This window comes from Acanthopagrus latus, chromosome 18 (assembly GCF_904848185.1).
Source record: "Acanthopagrus latus isolate v.2019 chromosome 18, fAcaLat1.1, whole genome shotgun sequence".
Taxonomy (NCBI): Eukaryota; Metazoa; Chordata; class Actinopteri; order Spariformes; family Sparidae; genus Acanthopagrus; species Acanthopagrus latus.
Window position 1 is genome coordinate 24570773 of NC_051056.1, and position 22232 is coordinate 24593004.

Consider the following 22232-nt stretch of genomic DNA (forward strand, 5'->3'; position numbering starts at 1 on the left):
GTTTGGAACTGTGTCAGTGTGCGGTACAATCGTCTGAACCATGCATTTTTCAAAGGCTGTGAAGAAAAACCTAAAGATTGCTTCAAAGACAAATTGGAGACTAAGCTACAGGGCAAAGATGTCAAGAGTGTCAATGCTTGCAGACGTTGCAGAGCACAACACCAGGCACCTCGCTTCTTCTGCGGTATTTCTTTCCTTGACAGTTTTAATGGATTCTAGTGTAGATGTGTACAGATGAACTTACCTTAGCGCACACTGCCAGTTTTAATTGGTCACTGAAATCCTCCAGGGTCCATGCTTGCTTTCAACATAGGTTGTTATTCGAGAGCCTGAGGGAAAAATAACATTACCCGTCTTAATAACTAAAGAGGTGTCGGTTAGCACAGTACCCATCTCTCCAGTGGCCAGTTTGCATGAGGGCAAATAGCCTTGTGGATGATAAGTTCTACACAATGAAGGCCACATATGCTGACTGTAATTTCTCTTGACTCCAGTACAGCAATATAACATCGTGCCTAATGAGGGGCAAAAAATAGTGGATCCACCTGGGTGCTGTGTCTCCATCACTGCCAGTGGGATTGTATTTTTGTAGGCTAACCTGGAAAGCAGCACCACTAAGCTTACTACTACACTATACAAAACACTAGAAATGAAACAAGGTGTAAAATGAGAGTTTGAATAGTTTAACCAAAGCCCGCAGTTAAATACTGATTAGTGTGTTGATGAGTCTCCAAGTTCCTCTTTTTTCGTGTTTTGCTTTCATTCCTGCGGCGCTCCATTGTCCACACACTGCAGTCACGATGTTAATATATCACTGAGTCATTGCATTCTGAACTTCTGATCTAGCAGGAAACAACTTGTCAAAATTGATATTCATCTCTCACTACCCAGAACTTTGTTTTCTCAGCTAGGAGTGTTTTCACTCTCTCCATGCCTTGAAACAGACACAGCCAATGGACCAGAACACTGGCAACTATAATAACCAACATTACAGCTCGCTAATGTATTTATTATTTATCACTTCACATTTAAATAAAATAACAAGGAGGGCGGAAAGCACAACCAGAGACGTCTCTACTCCGAACTGTTCCCCTTCAGGCAGGAGCTTCTCACTTTAGAAACAACACCTACAGAAAGGAACTTAAATTCAATAGTATTAACAATAGATTTTATTGTGTAGTCCGTTTAACATTTTATGAGCTCTTTTGTTTATCTGTGCTGACGTATGTTTTGTGGCTGGAGGCTTGTTGCTGGTTTGATATCTGAGGTGCACAAAAGGCAAATCTCAATCAACTTGGGTGACATGGCAATTAACTATTGAACTTGAACGGTGCATGACTGAGTCAGTCAGTGACTGAGCGAGCGAGTCAGTGAGTGATTAGCCAGCAAGTGAGGGAGCAAACAAAAATGACAGATTGTTCCGCCATTCATGCTGACAGCAATGTTAAGTGAACAATACTTGGCTTTTGTCATCTCGAGGCATTTGTGTACTTACAGTACACGTGTAGGTTTCGAATGCTTGTGTGCATTTGTGCGTGAGTGTGTGTTCACGTATTTGTGTATCAGGCTGTCAGGGCTGTCCTCCACTCCTAATGGTTTAATGGGCACCCTGTGGTGCCTCTCAAGCCCCCTGGAGTGGGACACACTCAGAGTGTGGGGGAGCACAAAGGCGCAGCCATGTCTCTGGAGAGGAGTGTCTTTGTGACGAGGGGCCACTGCTGTGCTGACTGTTGCTGGCCTCATGGTGATTACCCTCCCCAGGGGGTCTGCATTGTGGGCCCTGAGACCCAGAACTTCACCTTTACATACCCCCCTGCTGCGCCTCAACAGGGGGCCGAAACTCACCCCTGTCGATCACCGCACTTCGGTAGGACAGCCCGCCCTCCACGCAATCCATCCAGCATACCCCGTCACTTTTTCCCAGTCCAGAGTGATCCCTCAGCGGTGACGTGGCATATGTTCAACACTCATATTATTTAAAAAAAATTTTTTACCACTTTGTTTTTAACCAAACTTTAGAAAATGAACAGTGGATAACTATATGCATTAATTCTTACACAAACCCACAAAGTACATGCATACAGTCAATACATCCGCAACCGTGTAAAATCCTCTCTCATTTCATGACCTACTTATAAACAAATGCATATTTCATATGTTGAGCAATTTCCACCACACCGTGCTCATACACACACACACACACACAGAAAGCCAAGTACAGTATGCAGATCCAATCCCACACATTCTGCCCACTGGCTCCTGTGTTCCACACCAAACACCATGCATGTAGCTATAATTGTGTATTGACTGTGTTCCTTAATAAAGCAACCTAAGGCTTAATATGCCTTTGAGAAGGCTGTAGCCTGGAGCAGAGGAGCGGGCATCCCAGAGCCTGGCTTCAGGTCCAAGGCAACGGAGGCGAGTAGCTTGGTTCCTCTGATTCCACTGATCAGGGTCACACTGCGGGGGCCGGTCCCTGGTGAACAGTTCAACACCCACCTTCGGATCTCGCTGTCATGGAGACTGCGGTTGACTCCTCACACTTCTTTTATACAGTCTTAAGATACTGTATATCTTGAGAAAAATGTGCGCCTGATGGATGTCTATGTTGGTAATACAACAAAGATGCATTTCACACAAGCGGGTGACTCTGATATATCTGTTTTAATAATCGACCTGTCTTTGGAGTGGTGCTTCCTGGTGATAACAGTCTCATCTCAAATTACACAAAGCCCGTCACACATCCTACTCTTCCAGAGTACATAGCCTATGAGATTCATTATCATTTAGGGATACAGTAAACATGAACACCTTTGAATTAAATCCAATAAACCTACATGGAGAAGATTAAGGATTGAGCAGATGACAAACAGTATTAAACGAGCTGCGGCCCCTGAGGAATAAGCCCGTCTTCATTTAAGTGGCTCCTGGAGGAAACGGGTTGTATGGGAACTGTGAAAATTTCCCAAGCATCATAATTATTCGGTCACCAACACGTGATGCTTCAACCATTTATTGTTTGTTCACACTGCCATACAGTACCTTATCAGCATACGGGCGTAATTAACCAGAGGGTTGATCTGCCTGTTTTGTCTGTTCGTCTGCTCAGTGCTACTTGTCCTCCCTTCAAACTCGAATTAGATACCCGGCTGTCGTGAGGACATGTTTAATTTTGCTATTGGTGATTGAGGATGCATCTGTGGTGTCTGGCTGTCCACCGCAATCGATAAGCTTTCTGAGCAGCGTCTGGGAACACTGTTAGTGTAAAGGTCCGCTTAATGTGGAAATCAATGACCGGAGTGTTTCTGGGAAAAAAAAAAAATGCTGACATGGAATCAGGCAATTTCTTTTTTAATCTCGTTTTTTTCCTCTTTCATTCGTTCTCCGGCCTCAGCGACTGTGCATGTGACCGGCGCCGTCAGGTCAATTTGTTCTGGAAAAACCTGAGAACGAGTGTACTTTGTTTTATTCAAGGTTGTTCTTGCACCATGCATGCAGTTGTAATGATCACAGAGTTACTTGGGATTGTATTCACATTCTTAAATTTTGCTCTTGTGGTATATATCTTGTTGTTTGTATCCTTCTCTATAATTAGATGTTGTGACCTTTTATTATTTCATGATAATTATTATTCTGTCTATCGATCGATCGATTTTTATGACATCGGTCCGTGTCTGGGCCCCATATTTCTTCTTTCACAGGCACTTCAAGTGATTTCAGGAGGATCCAACGGAATTCCCAGGCCAGATGGGATCTATAATCCCTTCAGCACGTTTTGGGTTTACTCCAGGGGCTTCTCCCAGGTGGACATGCCAAGAATACTTCAACAGGGCAGTATCCAGAAGGCATTCCACTCAAATGCCCTAACCGGCTCAACTTTCAGAGTCAAGAAGTGTCACATCCAATCTTGAAGTTTCTTCTGGATGTCTGAGCACCTAGATTAGATTCAGCTCCTCCATCACAACACACACGTCCCAGAGATGTTAAAACTCCCTTATTCACCAATTTGCTCCAAGACACAAAGAGGTACATTCGTAGCACATGAGGATCTGACTCTCATCACAGCTACCTCACTCGTCACAGTTTGAAGAACGCTGCAAAACTCGTCTTGTTAATGCCCACTTGAAACCAAATTTGATTTGCCTCGCCTCGACCGGTTTCACGTTACTCTCCTCCTCTCTCCCAGCATCTCTGCAGCATCTCAATGGCTGTTTATGGCCATTCAGCCTTGGCAGCAACAACAAGAGGGGGAAGCAGTGAGTTGTGACAGAGGCTATGTAGTCTATTTCCCAACAACCCCTCGCCTTTTCAATTAACTTCTTTCACACTCAGCTGTGATTCAACTCTACAATAACACAATAAGCATTCAGGCAAACATTCAAAGGCACCTCCCCGAGCGATTTCTAAATAAGTGCGTGCTTAATGGAAATATTTAGACAGGGGACTCAGGGTTACATGCTCGCTGGTTGTGTTCCTGCTCAGCCTCCATTTGAGCGCCCCGCGACAGGCGAGGTTTGTTGTCTACAGCGTAATCAGCTTAGAGTCTATAATTTCTTCCCAGCATGCAGGGGGATGAAATTTACAGTGAAGTGGGCGCTTCAGTTGGGATCACCTGTCTAATTCACAAATCAGGATTTATTGGATGGGTACACCCAGATAACTCTTTCTTTTTCTTTTTTTTTTACTGTCTTATTCACAAACAGACACAGACGCATGGGATTTTTTACCTCGTACAGCAGAAGGAAGGTCATGTTTCAAGCAGGAAAAGATCATCTGAGTTTAAAAGGGCAAAAATACAAGGAATGAGACCATGTTTAAGGTAGTGACCCTCTCTATATATGTATGTAAATTATGTATTAATTGTCTATGGTGACATGTGTGCACGAGAGAGAGAGAGAGAGAGAGAGAGAGAGAGAGAGAGTATCTATTCCATGCAATGCGAGCAGCGCTCACAATGTGTGCCGGCATATTGGCAAACAAAACACACTTCTGGTGCATTATGTAACTCTGGAGGAGTTCCCACTGTAAAGCCGAGCAGCATTTCAGAGGCTGCAAGGTGTGCTGCTGCTGCTGCTGCTGCTGCTGCTACTGCTGCTGCTGCTGCTGCTGCTGCCTGCAGGAAAACTGCTATGAACTATTTATGACACTTCCATTACAGCCACAGTGTTCCTTCATGCTTCTCCTACTTTTTTGAACAGCTGTGCACAAACCTGCCATCATGGCTGAGGTCAGAAGTGATTAAGATCATTTTTTGGCATCTGTGTGCGTGTATACTTAAAAAGCTATGCATTCTGGATGTAGAGATACATACTGTGAACCTTGAGTCCTGAGAGACGAAAAAACAGAAAATCAAATATTGTCTCTTGCATCCGTCTTGGCATTTTACCCGATTCAGGTGCTGTAAGAACATCAACCCATGAATACAGTTGTAATTGGCACACACCTTTTGAGTCTTGTAAATTGAATTTGGTTGATTCAACCCAGCCCTTTGTGCCAAGACAATGAGTCAAACAGCCTATAATTAGAGGTTTGGAGCATTTGACTGTGTGATAACTACATGCAGGCAGAGAGGAAATGGAATTGTTACGGCTAATCCATTGTTAATGGCCTATCACAGGTCTTCCACGGCTTTAATGGCACCCTTTAACCGTGAAGCTGGATAAAGGGGAGAAGGAGAGGAGAGGGATGGGGAGAGAGAGAGAGAGAGAGAGAGAGAGGGAGAGGGAGGGAGTGATGAACCCAGAGGGAAAAAAAGACTTTGCCAGGAAGCAAGACAGAGAGAGAGCGAGAGAGAGAGAGAAGGGAGTCAGGAAGACATTCAGGACTCCAGGGAGAGACATTTTTCAAACAATACAGCACAGCAGTGCCAAAACTGCACGATGCTTTATTTGTGAAAATCTGCTCCCAACAATTTAAGGTGTTTGAATCACTCTCGCGTGATAGCACATAGACATCATACCAATGAGAACACCGATAGGAAAACATTACATTCAAGTGGCTGCTCTGATGCTTCATCTATTGGCAGACAGCACAGTTTCCTGAAGGATCAATCACAATTTTGTTTTAAGCATCTGCACAGGGAATTGTACAAACTTTGTCAGACGTGAGGAACAACGAAGCAAAGACAGGCAAGCGTGCACACGTTCAGGTTTGTTATCCTGCGAGAAGTTACTCAATATTTTATAAGGTTATTTTGCAGGATGTCCAAGTGGGATGAATAGATGGTGCTTAAACAACAGCCTCGACACAAAGCTTAACTTTAATTGTTAGGGCAAACACTCCTGCAAAGGCTGACAAAAGTCTTTCCTAGTTCTTCAGAATCGGTGTTTTTTCAGGGTGGATTCTCACCATGTCAGGCCTCTTATTAAGTACTTCAAGTCTGAATCAGATTTTGTTATTGAGGGTGAGCAACGAACTGAAGAGTCCCAAATTTTATGTCGAAAACTGCTGCGGTGAACACCTCTGAAAACACACCTAAGGGCAGATATTATTAAGAATTTTGCTGGATCACGTGTTCATTAAAGTGCTTTTGAGAGGAGCTGACTGTCTAGTTACCATCTCCTGTGAGGCTTTGAAGAAAATACATAATGAGGTGCATCCAGGTGCAGAGGGGACCCATGGCATTCAGGCCTCCCCGGGGTGTTGAGGCAGATGAATTTCTATTAATGATCATGCACAACAGCCTTCTGCTGCCTAATGGCACTGGAGAGATGAGCTGCAGATTGCCATCCCTCTAATTGGTTGCAAAATTGAGCCTCCCTCCCAGAATAGTATATCCCTGTCTTTGTGACTAATTGTGCAAGTTTTGCTTATTACTTCCAGGTAAAGTTGGGGTTGAAGGATTTCTTTAAAGGCTTCACCATCCACCATCAAATCAGGTGATCTCTTTCTGTACTGCAGTGCTCTACTGGCCAAGTTTTGTGTTCAAAAATATAACTTCCGCTGCACAGGTTATGGGTAAATACTTGTGACACTTGCCATATGGCTGCACACTCACTGCGCCATATGTTGTGAGCAGCAGCAAAGACAAGAGAGGATGAGAGAGGGGGTAAAAAGGGTCAGCTGTAAAAGGTGCGGTACAGTATACTGCGCATTAAGTGTCAGAAACTGTGCGGATCTGCAGCAGACCTGCCTGGGTTATGTAATGGATGAGCCCCGGTCTGTGAAGCCTCTGCTGTTATCATTAATTCATGTCACCCAGGACAACATGCACAGGAGCTGAGGAGCCACCGTGGGAGACACCGAGAAGGAGGCTGATCCTGTGGGAGGATGAGGCGGCACAGAGGGTGGAGGGATGGAGTGGTGGGGTGGGGGGGCTGGGGGGAGACCGAGACTCGGGCGTGGTCGGGCAGGAAATGTTTCCGACAGCCAAAGAGCCAGACAAGACACAAAGACACTCGTCACAGAGTTGCTCCGAGAAAGTGTCATTTTTGAAAGTTTCACCTCGACCCCTAACGGATCAGTCACACGGTTCACACCAGCCCAGACGACAGACTAACATGACATCATATGAGTGACCTGAAACCTTTTGTTCTCTCCTGCCGCAGCGTGCTAAATCTCCGGTAACAGGTCTGATGTTCTGTGACAAACTGTCTTTTTAACGGCGCAGCGTGGCTGCTACATTTTAAGAGCAAAAAATAGTGACTTTGTTCTTCTTCTCACCAGTGACAGTGCAGTGGCGCAGTGCGGTCCTATCTTCTTTACGTTTTCACCTATTTTTCTCCCCGTACAGAGTAGAGTTTTTATTTAGAAACGAGGTTGCTAATGGTTACAGTTGACCATGTCAGCAGAGAAGCGACCGCACGAATGTTCTGCAACCACAAACATGTGTAAGTGCACGCTCAGACACATGCAAAATTCAACAGCTCGATATGGAAGGGAACCGCTTTTCAGTTCACCCGGATAAGAGGCAGAACAGTGTAGATATCAATGGACCTGTGTTACGCATTGTTCATGTTTTAGGCCTGTATTTATTTGATTTTATCTGTATTGGATGAGCAAAATACTATTGTATTGTCACAGTTGAAGACTTTAAACAAGAAGCGAGTTTCCTACCACAGCGTCAGCTTTATGGATGAAGATTAATGGGGCTGTAGCTGATTTAAAGGCCTTCTTTTAGTTCCGCAGAGGTCCATGTCAGTTTTGTCCGCTCCTCAGTGACACATCAGAGGGCCAGTCGTTCTCTTCTCTCCCTCCATCTGGGCCGCGGAGCCGCCGTGGCACCGATAAGCCTTTGGTCGCAAAGTTTTACATTTAGCAGAGGGGGCATAAAATGCTCGACTTCCTTCCACACAGATTGGTATTCACTTTCTTTCTGTCTCATCGCTTCCTTCGTGTGATTTACAAGCCCAGTCATGTCACCCATGGCCTTCACCCTAACCTAACCTCTGACAGCACTTAACCCCAACCTGACGGCTCCCAGGGGGACACAACATCATAATCGGGCGCAGTTAGGCCCACAAACACGACTCCTTGAGGGGCAAATGCGCAATAAACCCTGTGTAAAAGTCTAAAGGCATGAAGTTTACGTCCTTTCTGCTCTGGAGCATGGGAAGAACTTAGTTTAAGTAGCTTGTATTCACTTTTGTTCGCACAGTATAAACGTTTGGCACTTTAACAAAAAAGAAAAAAAAAAAAGCCGAGAGAAATGCTCTCCCACAACAGCATCACAAGCTCATTTTTTCACTTCAGCCAGATGGCAGGTGGCTAAGCTACATGGGAAAGTTATTGTCATCAATCAATGGGGGGGGTAAACAAAAATGCACCAGTGCTCCACAAAGAAATGAGAAAACACAGGCCTGGAAATCAATAGAGATCCCCTCATTCGAGTTTCTTTAAAAAACAAATTGCCAGGCTTGACAAGATTTGTGTGATTCATCACGATACGTCAAGGTCACATATCAACTTTGTCGGAAACTTTGTGGAATTTAATTGACACTGAGGTCTTCGGCGAACCCCGCACGAACAAAGACTTATCTCTGTACCCACTGTTTTATTAACTACATGTTGATTAAGAACTGATTGTGCAGTCGGGCTGCAGAGTGATCATCATCATTATATTAGCGGATATTAAAAAAGATGTCCTACCTTGCAGTCTATTTTAGTATCAGTGCCAGAGAAAAGCTATTCACCTTTCATGGAATCTAGAGAAACTTGAATTTGAAGTTTGTGTCTCTGATCTGTACAGCCGGCGTGATCAGAGGCTGTTAGCGTGCCTCGGATGGAGTGCTAGATAATTATCATCACTACAATATGTCTGTTCCTTCCTGTCTTCTCTCCCATATTCAGATTCTGGTTATGTAATCACAGCTTGCCAGGCTTGTGGAGGCTGACAGCGTTGGATGTCAGGCTGCCGATATAGATCTCTTTTATAAACCTTCAAAAGCTTCTGTGAGCTCCCGGGAGCAGTCTACACCTCCTAAATGAGGTTGGTCATTGGGATCCATCAGGAATACGTCCGACGGCGCAGGTGAGAGGAGGGCGGGGTTGTGTATCACGCCACGTCCCGATCAAACACTCATAACAAATCGGAGACGAGCAGCGGATGTGGATGCATAACACATCAGGAAGAAAAAGGAAGTGGGCCAAGGCCAGGGCAACGGGTCAAAACAACTTCCTCCCTTATTGAACGATGTTGCATGAGTCTTGTAAGGACTGTGTGGGTAAATGTCTTTCAAGAGAAGTGGAGTACAATCCTCCGGCCGACCACAGTGGGTGGGTGGGCGGTTGGAGAGGGGCTAAAGCGTTTGATGCTACAGTACTCTTCATCTTCCCGCAGGGCAGAGTGAATGGTGACACAGGAGAAATGAAGACGGTGTGCGTGCAGGAGATGCTGAAGCCATTTGCAGTTATTCTTACATAGTGGAAAGACTGAATCCATACTGTTCATATCGGCAAGAGCAAGCCGTGTGTGCAGGTTTCTGTGTTTCTGCATGGACACATTTCTCTTATGTAGTGTCACACTGAGAAAAAAAACAACAACAAAAAAACAGGCTAGTTGCCAGAATATCTGATGGCATTGTACATTTTTAGGCAAATCACAGTTATGTTGAAACTTCTTGTTTCTTCTCGAAGTAACTTTAATTAGATTTTGCAACCGTGCCAGGATATACCTCATGATCTGGTTAGGTTTTTAAGGCACTACTTACTGTTACAGCTGGAAATTATCTCAACGTCGCAGGTTTTGGGCTTCAAATTGTTCTGGCGTCTTGTCAAAAATATCTGGTTATTGTTTCCAACAACACATCTCAAAAAATTGTCTCGACATCTCTAAAAATATCTAGCGTTTTCGCACTCGCAAAAAAATGCCATCTCGAGAAGCAGTCTCTCGCTTCGTCGCCATGCCGCCTCCGCCGCCCCCTCCTCCTCCTCCTCCTCCTCCTCTTCCTCCTGACGTGAAAGTCAGCTCATGTACATCTGAACTTGATGTGACACATGTTGTAGAAATGTTGACAAATTATGTATGAAACCAGCAATCTGTTTCTTGCAATGCCAACATTTTATTCAGGGACTGGGCTGGAAGATTAGAGGTTATCATCTGTAAGATCTCAAACTCAAAACTTTCATCAGAAGACAACAGTTACCTGTATGTCTCTTTCTTCAGTCACTTTAATATATCTATTAAAGTCTGCCAAGCTATGATTGGTTGCTGTAACCTGACTGACTCATTTTTAGTCATAAGAAGCTTGAACCCAGAGGAAACAGAAACCCACTTAGAGGTTATCAGAGGTGATCTGTGTCTGTTTAGATGTACTGTAGCTGACAGTCCACACTCACCTTGTCTTATCATGTGATATTCCCTGGGCTTAACCCGGGTCAATCAGCCGCTGACACCCCAAACTCCAGTGTTAAAGCCCCCTGTGGTCCAGCTAATCTCACTTTACACAGGTCTGTGCAGAGGGAAAATGCCCTGAGGTCATGTTTCTCTTAACAGCTTCATATTTCCTCTTCTGGCTCAGTGCGCCAGTCCACCTCCTCCTCCTCCTCCTCCTCCTCTTCCTCCTCCTCCTTACTTCTTCGCCTCCCGTTCAGCAACATCACATCATCTCATTTTTGCACAGACTTCCTGATGTTACCCGGCCCCTGCTTCCTGTTGGGCCCATTAGCCGTCCACCGCCATCCCAGCCACAGCTCGTATTAGTGCTGCGGGTCCAGAGGTTAGCCCTCACAAGTGGGAATGCTCCCCGCAGAGTTACGGCCTATCAGGCTGATCCATTTCACACTGACGAGTCAATAACCAGCCCTGTGTGATAAGACACAAGAGCAAGTAGAGGCTCTTTAGGACCTCATGGCTTAAGGGCTCCATGCTCAACCACTCCTCTGCTCTCCTCCAGATGATAGGAGGCAGGAGAACTGACTAATACTGCTACCATTCTGTTATTTTCTGTTTAGCAGGGGACCTCAAACGCAGCTGCACCTCTGCTCTAAAAATATGTTCTATTTATATGTTTATTTAATGTATTTTAGACGAATGCCTCCGCTTGTCTATTTGCAGTCACTGCTCGGCGAGATAATAGACGATGAGGGGACAGAGGTGCACGCTGCGACTGTCCCACGAGGCTCACGTCAAAACATGTTCACTCGCGTTCTGTCATTGTAGCGCAAAGGATTAAAAAACGGAACTTGTGCCATTTGTCGTCTGATGACAGCGAAAATACCGCGGTTATAAATACATCAAGGAGATAGAAGGAATTAATAATGGCCCCCGTGACATGATGCTGATTTTTGGCCCTCTTTCTGCAGATTGATTTTATGTGCAATGCTGCCACCTGCTGGAGAAACAGACTTACAGCTCAAACAAGAAGAAAGCTTGGTGGATTTAAAGGCAAAGTGCAAAACTATGCGTTTCCCTTTTCAAGGTATAGAATGTATAAAAACAACTTAGATACTTAAATATAAGTTGCAGAATATAAGATGTGGGACATGGGATCAACGAGAGACGCGTCTCCACTTTCACCAGGCGGCTGTCACACCTCACCAGGATCACAAACAGACAGGACGACAGGTTCGTCTCTCAGCTGTTCCACTCCAGGTTGGTTAAAAAACTTTCATGTCGCAGTTAAGTTTCTAATTTGAGGAATGTTAAGAGCCAAGTGAAGTCTGAAAGGTTTAATTACAGCACCTTCGCAGACTGGCTTTGAACGGCGGGAGCTAAAAATATGATGTGTAAATTTGGAGTCACCCCATCACACCTTGTCTCCTCTCCTCTCCTCTCCTCTCCTCTCCTCTCCTCTCCTCTCCTCTCCTCTCCTCGTCTGCCACCTTACAACCTCTGAAGTGTACTTCGCTAACCCAATTTTCCTCCCAGCTCCCCAGTGAGACCTGAACTCCACACTGGACAGCTTTGCTCTGGGATAAGCACAAAAGACAGTAAGGCTCTTTGATGTAGCAAACCGAGTCCGGCACAGGGCAGCGAGACACACCCTGCCAGCCACACTGTGGGGTTTGTAGATATTTCCTCCCCATCACTCAGACCCGGAGGCTCCACAGACACGTAAACAGGCGGTCTAATCCATCAGATCCCCAAACGGAACATGCTTCAGGGGAAAAAACACAGGCAGGCCGGCAGGAGATTCAGACACAGCATTGTTCTTAGACATTTAACAGTTTGCAAGCAGGCTAGACTGAGAGTTTGCACCGAGATTAGTCATGTCTTCAGACGGCATCCTCTTTTCTGGCTGGGCCGGGTTTTTACAACGGGATGCTGAGGAAAAGGAGGGGGGCAAGAGAGATCAGCTTAACTGTCCTGCCTCTTATCCTCTCTTTGCTAACCTACATTAAATTAAATGAGCACAGGGGCTAGCTCGTGATATGTGTGAAAACCCTGGGAGATTACACAGTGGTAATTAATAGGAGTAGCTGCGATTACAAAATGCTTGTGTCTGAGTGTGTGTGTGTGTGTGTGTGTGTGTGTGTGTGTGTGTGTGTGTGACCCCCAAGCTCACAGGAGGTCTTCAGCCGGACATACCCCCCACTGACTGCGCTCCCCACTGGGAAATGTCTCGCCAAAGTCTCCATTTGAGAGGTTTTTTTTTTTTTTCCTCTTCCTGCTATTCTGTATCTTTAGCACCTTCAGCCAAATTAACACAATGTCACTTTTGTTTGATAACCTGATGTAAATTGCAGGATTACATTCCAGAAGCTCGCTGCAGTGCGTGTTCCTGCTTATAAAACATCTTGTCCCCCTTTGAAATGAACTGTAAGGACATAAAGCATGCGGCAGATAAGCTCCTATTATCTCCATGAATGTTGTTGTCTTCCTTTGCTTTCATCCTTCGTTTCAGAACACACGCTGCTAGGGAGCTTTCATCAGAACAGAAGTACGGTCTATAATTGAAACATGAGCGAAAAAAGTGGTGACAGCTTCAGATCAGATGTATTGATCCTGACAGGAAGTAATCAAGCCAGTACAGTGCGCTGTTACACCAGCATTTCAACGCCGATACTCATCATAAATCCTTTCCAGGTGGGTAAATACAGCATTTATTATACAATAACACTGGCAGACTTTGAAAAAGGCAGTTTGCAGTAACACAGGAAGCCACATAATGAGGATTAGTTAATTCTGTCTGGATCCAGATGTATTGGATGTGCTGACAGATCTCGGGGAAGGAAGGCAGGACGCGAACAGTGAGACGTCAACACTTTCATGTCACCACCACCCCCCCAACCTTCTCACTGTGACCCAACATTTCATCAGCTGTGCCCTCAAAACACTGTTTTCACCTCAGATCCACTTGGCACCTCACATCAAGTCGACGCATGCAGGGGAGCAGATCAGAGGGCTGTACAGCGGCGGTGGCTGGTACGCTCGAGCTCCCTCTGGTGGATTGACAAGGGGTCACTGCAGAGAGAGGCAGGTGAACTTTTAGTAAAAGCATCGAATGAAGTGTAGCATCAGATACAGGCACAGCGAAAAGGTCTTTTTTTTTCTGTTTCTTGATAACCAAACTATTCAGAACAACGTCCTGCCTCTGCAGCATCTTAGTGTGAAGCGGGTGGGGATGTTGTGAGCAGAGTTTAGAGGTGGGAGTGTTGTCGACCGGATCTCAAACATCTCAAGTGACTTTTATTGTGTTTTTCATGACCGAACTGTACTCGTCAGGACATTCAATCTTCCAGCTAAAGACAAAAATGAAGTCTGCATGTATAAAGGCGTGCAGCGTACTGCTCGTGTTCTGGACAGTTGGTTTCCACACTGTGGTGCTGTTTGATAGATAACTGGGGCCGGTTTGCTTATTTTAGGAGATAAATCAGACGCTTAGCATCTTAGGGAGCCAAGCCGGGCCCTCCCTGCTCATCAGACTCCATCCTTAATTACATAATGGGATGAATTAATTGACTCTAATAATCCAGGTGACCATCTGTTGGCCAGTCTCATCCAAGACAGAGGCCAGCCATAGTTTAAGCTGGTCCTGGCCCAACCTCTTTCCTGCCAAGCATCGTAGCCGATCTATAACACTGAAGCAGGCCTGTCTGCCTTAAATCACGGAGCCGGCTGCTTGACATGCCTTCATTTTTCACTCGTTTGGCTGATTTAAAGGAAACTGAAGGGGTACAAGGGTGTTTTGCAAGGGCTTATTTTGACATGGGTGTCAGAAAGAGAGTGGCTGAGTGTACATATGTACTCCCCCATACGAATTTCTTATCACAGCTCAGCTGTCACACCGTAAAAAGGCGAGGAACAAAGCAGCAGCTTTGTGTCATGTCATTTCTGAGTAGACAAAGCAGTGACTTTTTTTTTCTTCTTCTTCCTCTGGAAACTCTTTATTTCTCTCTTTCTTCCACCTCTCTCTCCCCCTTTCTCTCTCTCTCTCTCTGTCTCACTCCAGGGGCCTCACGCTGCTATAAACTTTAATACGTGGTGTTCAAATAGGTGCAGCTTAGAGCTCTGCACACACACTCAGCAGGCTGGGAACAAAGACTCACCTCCACCCTCTCTCCAGCCTTTCAACTTGAAAAAAAAAAAAAAAATCCGCCACCTTATCACATACCAACAAAAGACACACCGGATTTTAAACGACGCATCTATTTTTCCACCGAATCTTTACGTCCAAACAATTCAAATATCTCAAATCTTCTGGGGCAAAAACTTCCCATCAAATGTCCGTTGGTGTTGGATGAAATTAAAAGAAAAAAAACAAGAACAAGATGCAGCCCCCTGAAAGCAGTTATTTGAAGGAGCAACTTGCCAAGAACACCCTCGAGCCAGTCCCTAATGATAGCAGTCCACAGAGAACGGATTAGTGGCATTTCGGTGTAAACATACCACACTTCCTGTTTACTCTGAGCAGGAGCCACTTGAGCCCGTCTCAAGTGTGGACGCAACACACTTTACCAACATTTCATCTGAATCTGAGCAGCTCACTGTCCCGTTTGTAAAACTTACATTTGAATTAATTGTGAATGAAGTGATCGCATGTAAAGAATGGGAAGTAAAACTGTGATGTCTTGATCAGAGTCACTCCACTGAATGACCAGAACTATCTGCTTTATTTAACATCTCCCATCAGGGACAAATATTTTGACACGTTGTCCAGCAGAGGGCGGCATGAAGCCTCTCTGAGAGTCTTTTTTTCTGAGAGAAGCAGCCTCAGCTGGCAGACTGTTTTCAGTTTAAGACAATTGAAAAGCCGCTTATACAGTAATATCAGGCTATTTACCTACGATTTGAAGAGAACCTGCGAGGACTCTCTCTCCTCTGTGGGCCACATGTCATTTCTATCTCAGCTCAAAATACCCTTCTTATTTTGTGCTCCCGGGGATAATAAGGACAAGGCTATGGAAACCAGTAAAGAAAACTGGTGATTTTGTGGTTTATGTTGTCACTTCTATAGCTCTGTAAGCTTTAAGCGGTATGGCACCAAACACAAACTCGTCTGCACGCCTATGTTGTGCTGAGGTTTTTGGGGGGTTTTTTTTGTTTTTTTTTTTTGCACTAAATAAATCCTTTTCTTTTAGGGCCATAATGAGCAGGAGGCGTATAAAACTCTAAAGAGGAGGGAGAATAGGGACGCAATGAGATGAGATGGGAGAAGCGGAGGGAGAGAAGAGAGACTTGATGGTTTGTGCCAGATCTGTGGTACAGGCAGAGGGAGAGAGGGAGCGAGCGCTCCTCTAGTCTTAGCCCTATTTGAAACAGATGCTGTTTATAACCCAAAACCTTAATGGGGAGCTCTCTGGTCTGGTGCTGGCCTATGATCACGTTCCAGCCTAGCTCCAGTGCCCATCTTTTTTTTTTTTTCTTGTATGGGGAAAAATGCCACAGGAAAAAAAAAATATATCTACTCTCCCCCTCCTGTACCAGGGGCAGCTCCTCTGTGAAGCCCTAGATTTATCCAATCAAACCAAGCTCTCTGTGCTCACTTCAAATAGCCACCCCCCTGACTTCAGCCTTGCACTAAAAGGAGCCCTCATCTTTCCTCTGACCACACAGCAATATGACCAAAGACATGCTTATTATTTTATAGACTGTGATCTCTGAGCACATGTAAAAGCATAACCTAAAAGTGTGGATTTTTCAGGTTACACGTGATCCCTTAATAAAACCGCACCCGACAGGCTGGCGCTGCATTTCAAATGAGGACATCAGAAATACAGCAGGTTATATGAGCGTGACAGCTGGCGGCGTGGGGACGGTGGGCACGCGCCCCTGATGTTTTTGCATGGAGCTGATTCTTTTCTTTTTTTTCCCATATATAATTTTTTTTTTTTTTTTTTTAATCATTTGAGCACCCCCACTAAAAAAAAAAAAAAAAAAAGCAATTCAAGATTTATTTTGATTCCACAAACCTTTTAATCTACTTCTTCCTGGTGAGTGCACGAGATCAAAGAGGGAGCCGACCACATCTCATCACGCAAGAAATAACATAATATCTGTTCCATTACTGGAAAACATTGCCAAGATTACGACAGATGATTACTCATGTCTCTGCCATTTCAAGCAGAGAATTAACTGGTGTTTAGTTTTTGCCCACTGGTCATGGTGACAGAGTGGGATTTCAGTTTTGGAATGAGCACCAGGATGAGGCAATCAAAAATGGCTCAGTGGCTGTGTGAGCACATCATCATTTGTCTTAACCACAGCTAATCCAGGTAGAATAGGCAGACATTGTGCAGAGCATTGTGCTATTCTGTGTCTTGTGCTGTCTTCTCTATTTTTTGGGAGGATTATCTTTAGATGCTCTGACACCGACCGCAGACATTAACAGGCTGCAGCAGACAATTTAATCCACAATACCCATCAATAACTCTGAGACCGATTGATCGCTTTATTGCTTCAAACAAACATTTGTCGGTCGATATGAGAGATGAAATAGCTCATCCAACGCGGGCATCACAGAGAGAGATCATGATTCCGTACTGGAAAAGATGCCTGAGTCTGGTTATGAGGGCTTACAAATAAGGATTATTAAACTCTTTGATTGATATGCATATTTTTTGTTTTGGTTCATTTATTAGTTTGGTCAATAAAATGTCAGAACATGGTGAAATATGTCAACCAGTGTGTCCCAAAAGCCCGAGATGAAGTCATCAAATGTGAATTTTGTCCACAACAGAGAAGTAAACTACGGAAGAGGATTAGTGCCACTGTAAAAAAAAAACAACTTCCAACTTTTTGTCTACCCTGGATTTTTGACTCCCCCCTGAATTTTGACATCAAAATCAGAATCCCCATGTTTTTTTCCTTTACTTTCCCTGACTTTGATCAAAAAAAGAGTCTGAATTCTGAGACAAAAGTCAAACTTGTAAAAAAAAAAAAAAAAAAAGAAAGAAAGAAAAAAAACGACAAAATAATTCTGTGGCCTTAATCTTCCTTCGTTGGAAACAAACCAGAAAAAATATGCACATTCAGGGAGCTGAAACCAGAGAATGTTTTTTTTTTTTCTTTTTGCTTCGCTTCAACCCTCGCATCATGCATTAATTGTTGCAGCTGTACAGTAGGTCGGTACATGCAGATCAAAACAGCCAAAAGGCCTGCAGACTGGTTTTTCGCAGCAGACGGAGCAATGCTGAGTTAATATTTGTGATTTACAGGATATCTGCGGGGTCAGAATGAGCATTGGGGGTTACAGACATGTGCTGAGCTGGATCTCAGCCCGACACGCAGTGTAAATGCTCTCCACACAGCCCAGGGGCACATACACTCTGATTTACAGCAAACACTGCGGAAGAAAATGGGGCATTGGGGGAAATTATACACTCGTTCTTTGGCTCGAACATGAAAACACTTCCCACTCAAATAAAAGAGTAAACTTTGCTACTATTGTTATTTCGCAGGCTGTGAAATCTTTTGCACAGAGTTGTGGAGGAGCTGGAATTCTTCTGGGGTTCTCTGTTAAAGAAGGGTGGGGGGGGGAGGGGGGCTGTGCTACGGTGGATTACTTGACTGGAATTGGGAAATAAAAGATCTGAACAACAAACAAACATCTCACTGTTTAGCCGAGTCTTTGTGACAGGAAACAGAGACATAGATTGTAGAGGCACTGATGCAAACTTTCATTCTTTATAGTCCCTGAAAGAATCCTCGTGTCATTGTTGTGTAGCCGTGTGAGGTTTAAGAGGTATTTTAAGGTCATGCCATTTTTCTTTTTCTTCTTCTTCTCCTTGTTTGTCTGCTTGAGTGGAGCGGCTCTGTTGCACAAACTCGGTGATTACCTCGCCGTAATTAAACGTCAGCGTTGATAAGTGTGATTCTCCGGATGCTCGCTGATCCTGAACCTGTTTATTTTCGTGTTTTTTGTGTTCAGCTGACTCTTTTCTTTTTTTTTTTTCAAATCCATAAAAAAAAAAAAAAGAAAACTGCGCCCGCTCAAACATTTTGACGCCCCTCTCTCCCATAATTTACAATATAATTGACTGTTTTTGCCCATGCATTAGCCTGGGATCAGAGGCCCCCGAGGTTCAGACATCTCTTTTCTCAGCGCAGATCAAATGGAGGCAGCTAACCAACACACTGAATTCCCCTCGCAAGGAAAATTGGGCTGCATAAATATGGATTTTAATCACTGCCCAGTATTTATCTTTCTTCTCCACTCATCTTTTGATGTTGCCATATTTTCGGGCTAAAAATACGAGTAACATCTTAATCAGGCGATGACAGGAAATGCACTGTGTTTCTACTATTTCCTTTAATTGTTGTTCCACGGTAATAGAGATCCCCATCTTTAATTAGTTACGTAAACACAGAGTATTTCGGTTTTGACTTGATACCGAGGAACTAACTGCTGGAGGGGAAGAGAAAAAAAAAAACCCCAAGAATCTATAGCCAAGTGTCTGTGATTGACTTTTCTCATGGACCCAGAGCACAGACAAAGACTCAAAAGGGGGTCCAAGTGGGAAAGGCCTAAAAAATGTGCCCAGCAAGCTCCCTCAGTATTTTCCAGCCGCCTTTTGTGGCCACAGCCACATTTCTTGAATTGTCAGTGACTCTCCGGCACCATCTATACACATCAGTCACAGGGGCTGTCTTATTTATTTTATCTGTTGTTCCCCCTCTTTCTCTTTGTTTTTGTTTCTTTTCTTACTGTCAGGTATTTAAGCAGCCTGCCGGTTTTATAGAGCCCGCTGAATGGTCTTGATGGACCCGAGACTCAATGGACAGCATGTGACCCATCTGACCAAAGCCCTTTTATGTACCGCCTCTCTTTGTTGTTTTGTTTTTGTTTGTCTGTGAGAAAAGAGAGAAAAAGACCACTTCATTGGGTAGGAGGTTACCAACTTGCTCTATTAAGGCACTGGGGATTTCATTAGCCGCAGCCAAACAAGGCAATAAATAATAACTTGTGACCTTTTGAAGTCTTACAGACGGAGAAGCGGTCCACTGGTCAATCTGACTAAAAGGCTGACACTCCTCCAGCCTGTTGAAACTGTTCGCCGAACAAAGGGCAAGCCTGTTATTCTTAACATTTTATCTTATTCTCAGCCTGGTCATTTCTTTTCCTCCCTCTGATGATTGCAGGCAATCACAGAAGAGAAAGCTCCGGGTCTGGCAGTTTTGTCCAGTGTGCCAGGGTGGAGCGGCGGAGTAAAACAAGGTTCATTGTGAAGTGTGCGAGAAATGGTGCCTTCACGCTTCAGCACACACGTTTGCTCAGAGGTGATTAACTGCCCCCCGAAGAGGAAATGCTGTATTACTTTAGCTACTGTGTTTCCGAGCGAGGGACTGTGACGCTGAGCGCGGCTGCAGAGTGAAGACGTTCCGACCTGAGACCGAGCCCGCTTGGATTTTAATAAAAAAATCCTCAAAAACTGCATCGTCGTCCCCGTCACGCATTAAACGAAGACCACTCTCTTTTTCTATTCTTTTTATTGTTTTAAATCTGCTGAGGCAAAGTGTGAGGGCAGTTTAATTAAAGATTAAGAGAGCATGACCCCCCCGTCGGACCTAAATTTCATTGGGTCCTAAATTTGCGTGACCTGGCCAGGATGGGGCTTCTGCTGAGTTGTCCCACACAATGGCCTCTGGGAATTCACTGCCTCTGTGCCCCAACTGAGTCCCCCCCCCACCCCCACCACCACACACACACCCACACACACATGCACACACACACACACGCACCCACCCCCCAAAAGTCCTGAGGTCCCCTGCAACTCCGCACCACTTCCTGTAATCATCCCCACATGTGGTGGTGGCATTTAGCCTCCTCTACCATGGCACACGTCATTAGGACGAGCTTTAAGCAGGCCTACCTTGCTCCAGGCCAGAGGGGGAACTTTCTTTATGGAGGCTGGGGGTAGAGGGGGTGGTCGGAGGTTGGGGTTAATGAAGCACCGACTGAATAATACCACCTACAGAGGTTTTGACGTGCTGAGGTAGCAGTAGCAGCCTACGCGACGGCTGGCGGTAGCTCCTGTCCGGCTTTGGATTCACGTGAAGGGAGTGTCTGTAGGAGTGTCGGGCGGCAAAGGTCAAGCCAGTGAAAGCTGTAAATCCCAGAAGGGGACCGGCCTAAAGGTCAGCCAGTCATGGCGATTAGAGGAGCCATCTACAAGATGCGAGAGAATCGGAGGTGGCAGAGAGAAACCCCCGCACGGACCCCTGCTTTCCAGGACAGACACTATTGTTTTCCCAAAAAAGCCACTTGGACGACATGCTTGGTTTATATTTCAGGATAATAGCGAGCGCTTCCTCAGAAGAGAAAGGAGCACTTAAGCAAACATATGAATAACATGCAACAGTGTCTGTTCTGTTGACTGAGAGTCTGGAGTGTGTTGCATGTTTGTGTGCACAGGTAGCTCTCGCTGATTAGAGGAGGGGCTCCGTGTGGGTTTTCTGGTTGGCTTTATTTGCTGTGAGAAGTCAGCGACATGTGAGTTTGTGTTTAAATGTGATCTAACTCCAAATTCTCGCCTCCGGTTGTGCGAGAGGCGTGGTGCAATGCAGTTCTGTCCTGGTCCCATTTTTAGTTGATCACTACCTTAATACTGTAAAACTCTTCAACACCATCAAAACATCAGAGAAAGAAACAGTGTCTGAGGAATTCATGCTTCTTCAGTCGGAATGTCTGCTTCTTTATTATCCGAATAAATGTTCAGGAAACTGGGGCTCATTAGACCAAGAAACGTGTGTTTAAAGGGGAATTCCGGTATTTTACAGCCTGGGCCCTATATTTACATGTTTGGGTGTGTAAATGATTCAGACTTACCAAACATTTTTGGAAATCATTCGAGGAGATTGCCTCAGCCGGCAGCTGCGATACACTGCTGCAATGGCTGGCGAGTGATACACGAGGCGGCCATCACGTGTGTGCGAACGTGTTGTTAAGAGCAAGAATAAATCGGCTGCAGAATAACAAACTTCAGCATGTCAGTGGCAAATACGAGCTCTTTCAGGACCAAACTTTGATGGTCCAAGTTGCCCCAAAGGATTATGTTGAAGCCGGAGCAGCCATGTCACGGTTGCCAGCCGAGGAAATCTACTGGATCAATTCCAAAACTGTTGTTAAGTATGAATCGTTTACAGAGCACTAACATGTACATACAGGGCCCAAGTTTGAAAAATCCTGGAATTCCCCTTTAACAGGTTTGATTGCCATTGACGAGCAAACAGAAAAGACTATGACTGGGGAGTCTTCATGTGTGTAAAGGTCTTAGAGCTTGTAGTTTGACAGCTTTCATACCGCTGTGTGTATTTTACACTGGACCATTGTCTCTCAGCGGCCACTTAAGAACTCATCGCTCTCATTTATGCCAGCCAGTATTTCTGGGATGTCTATGTGCTGCAGAGACCC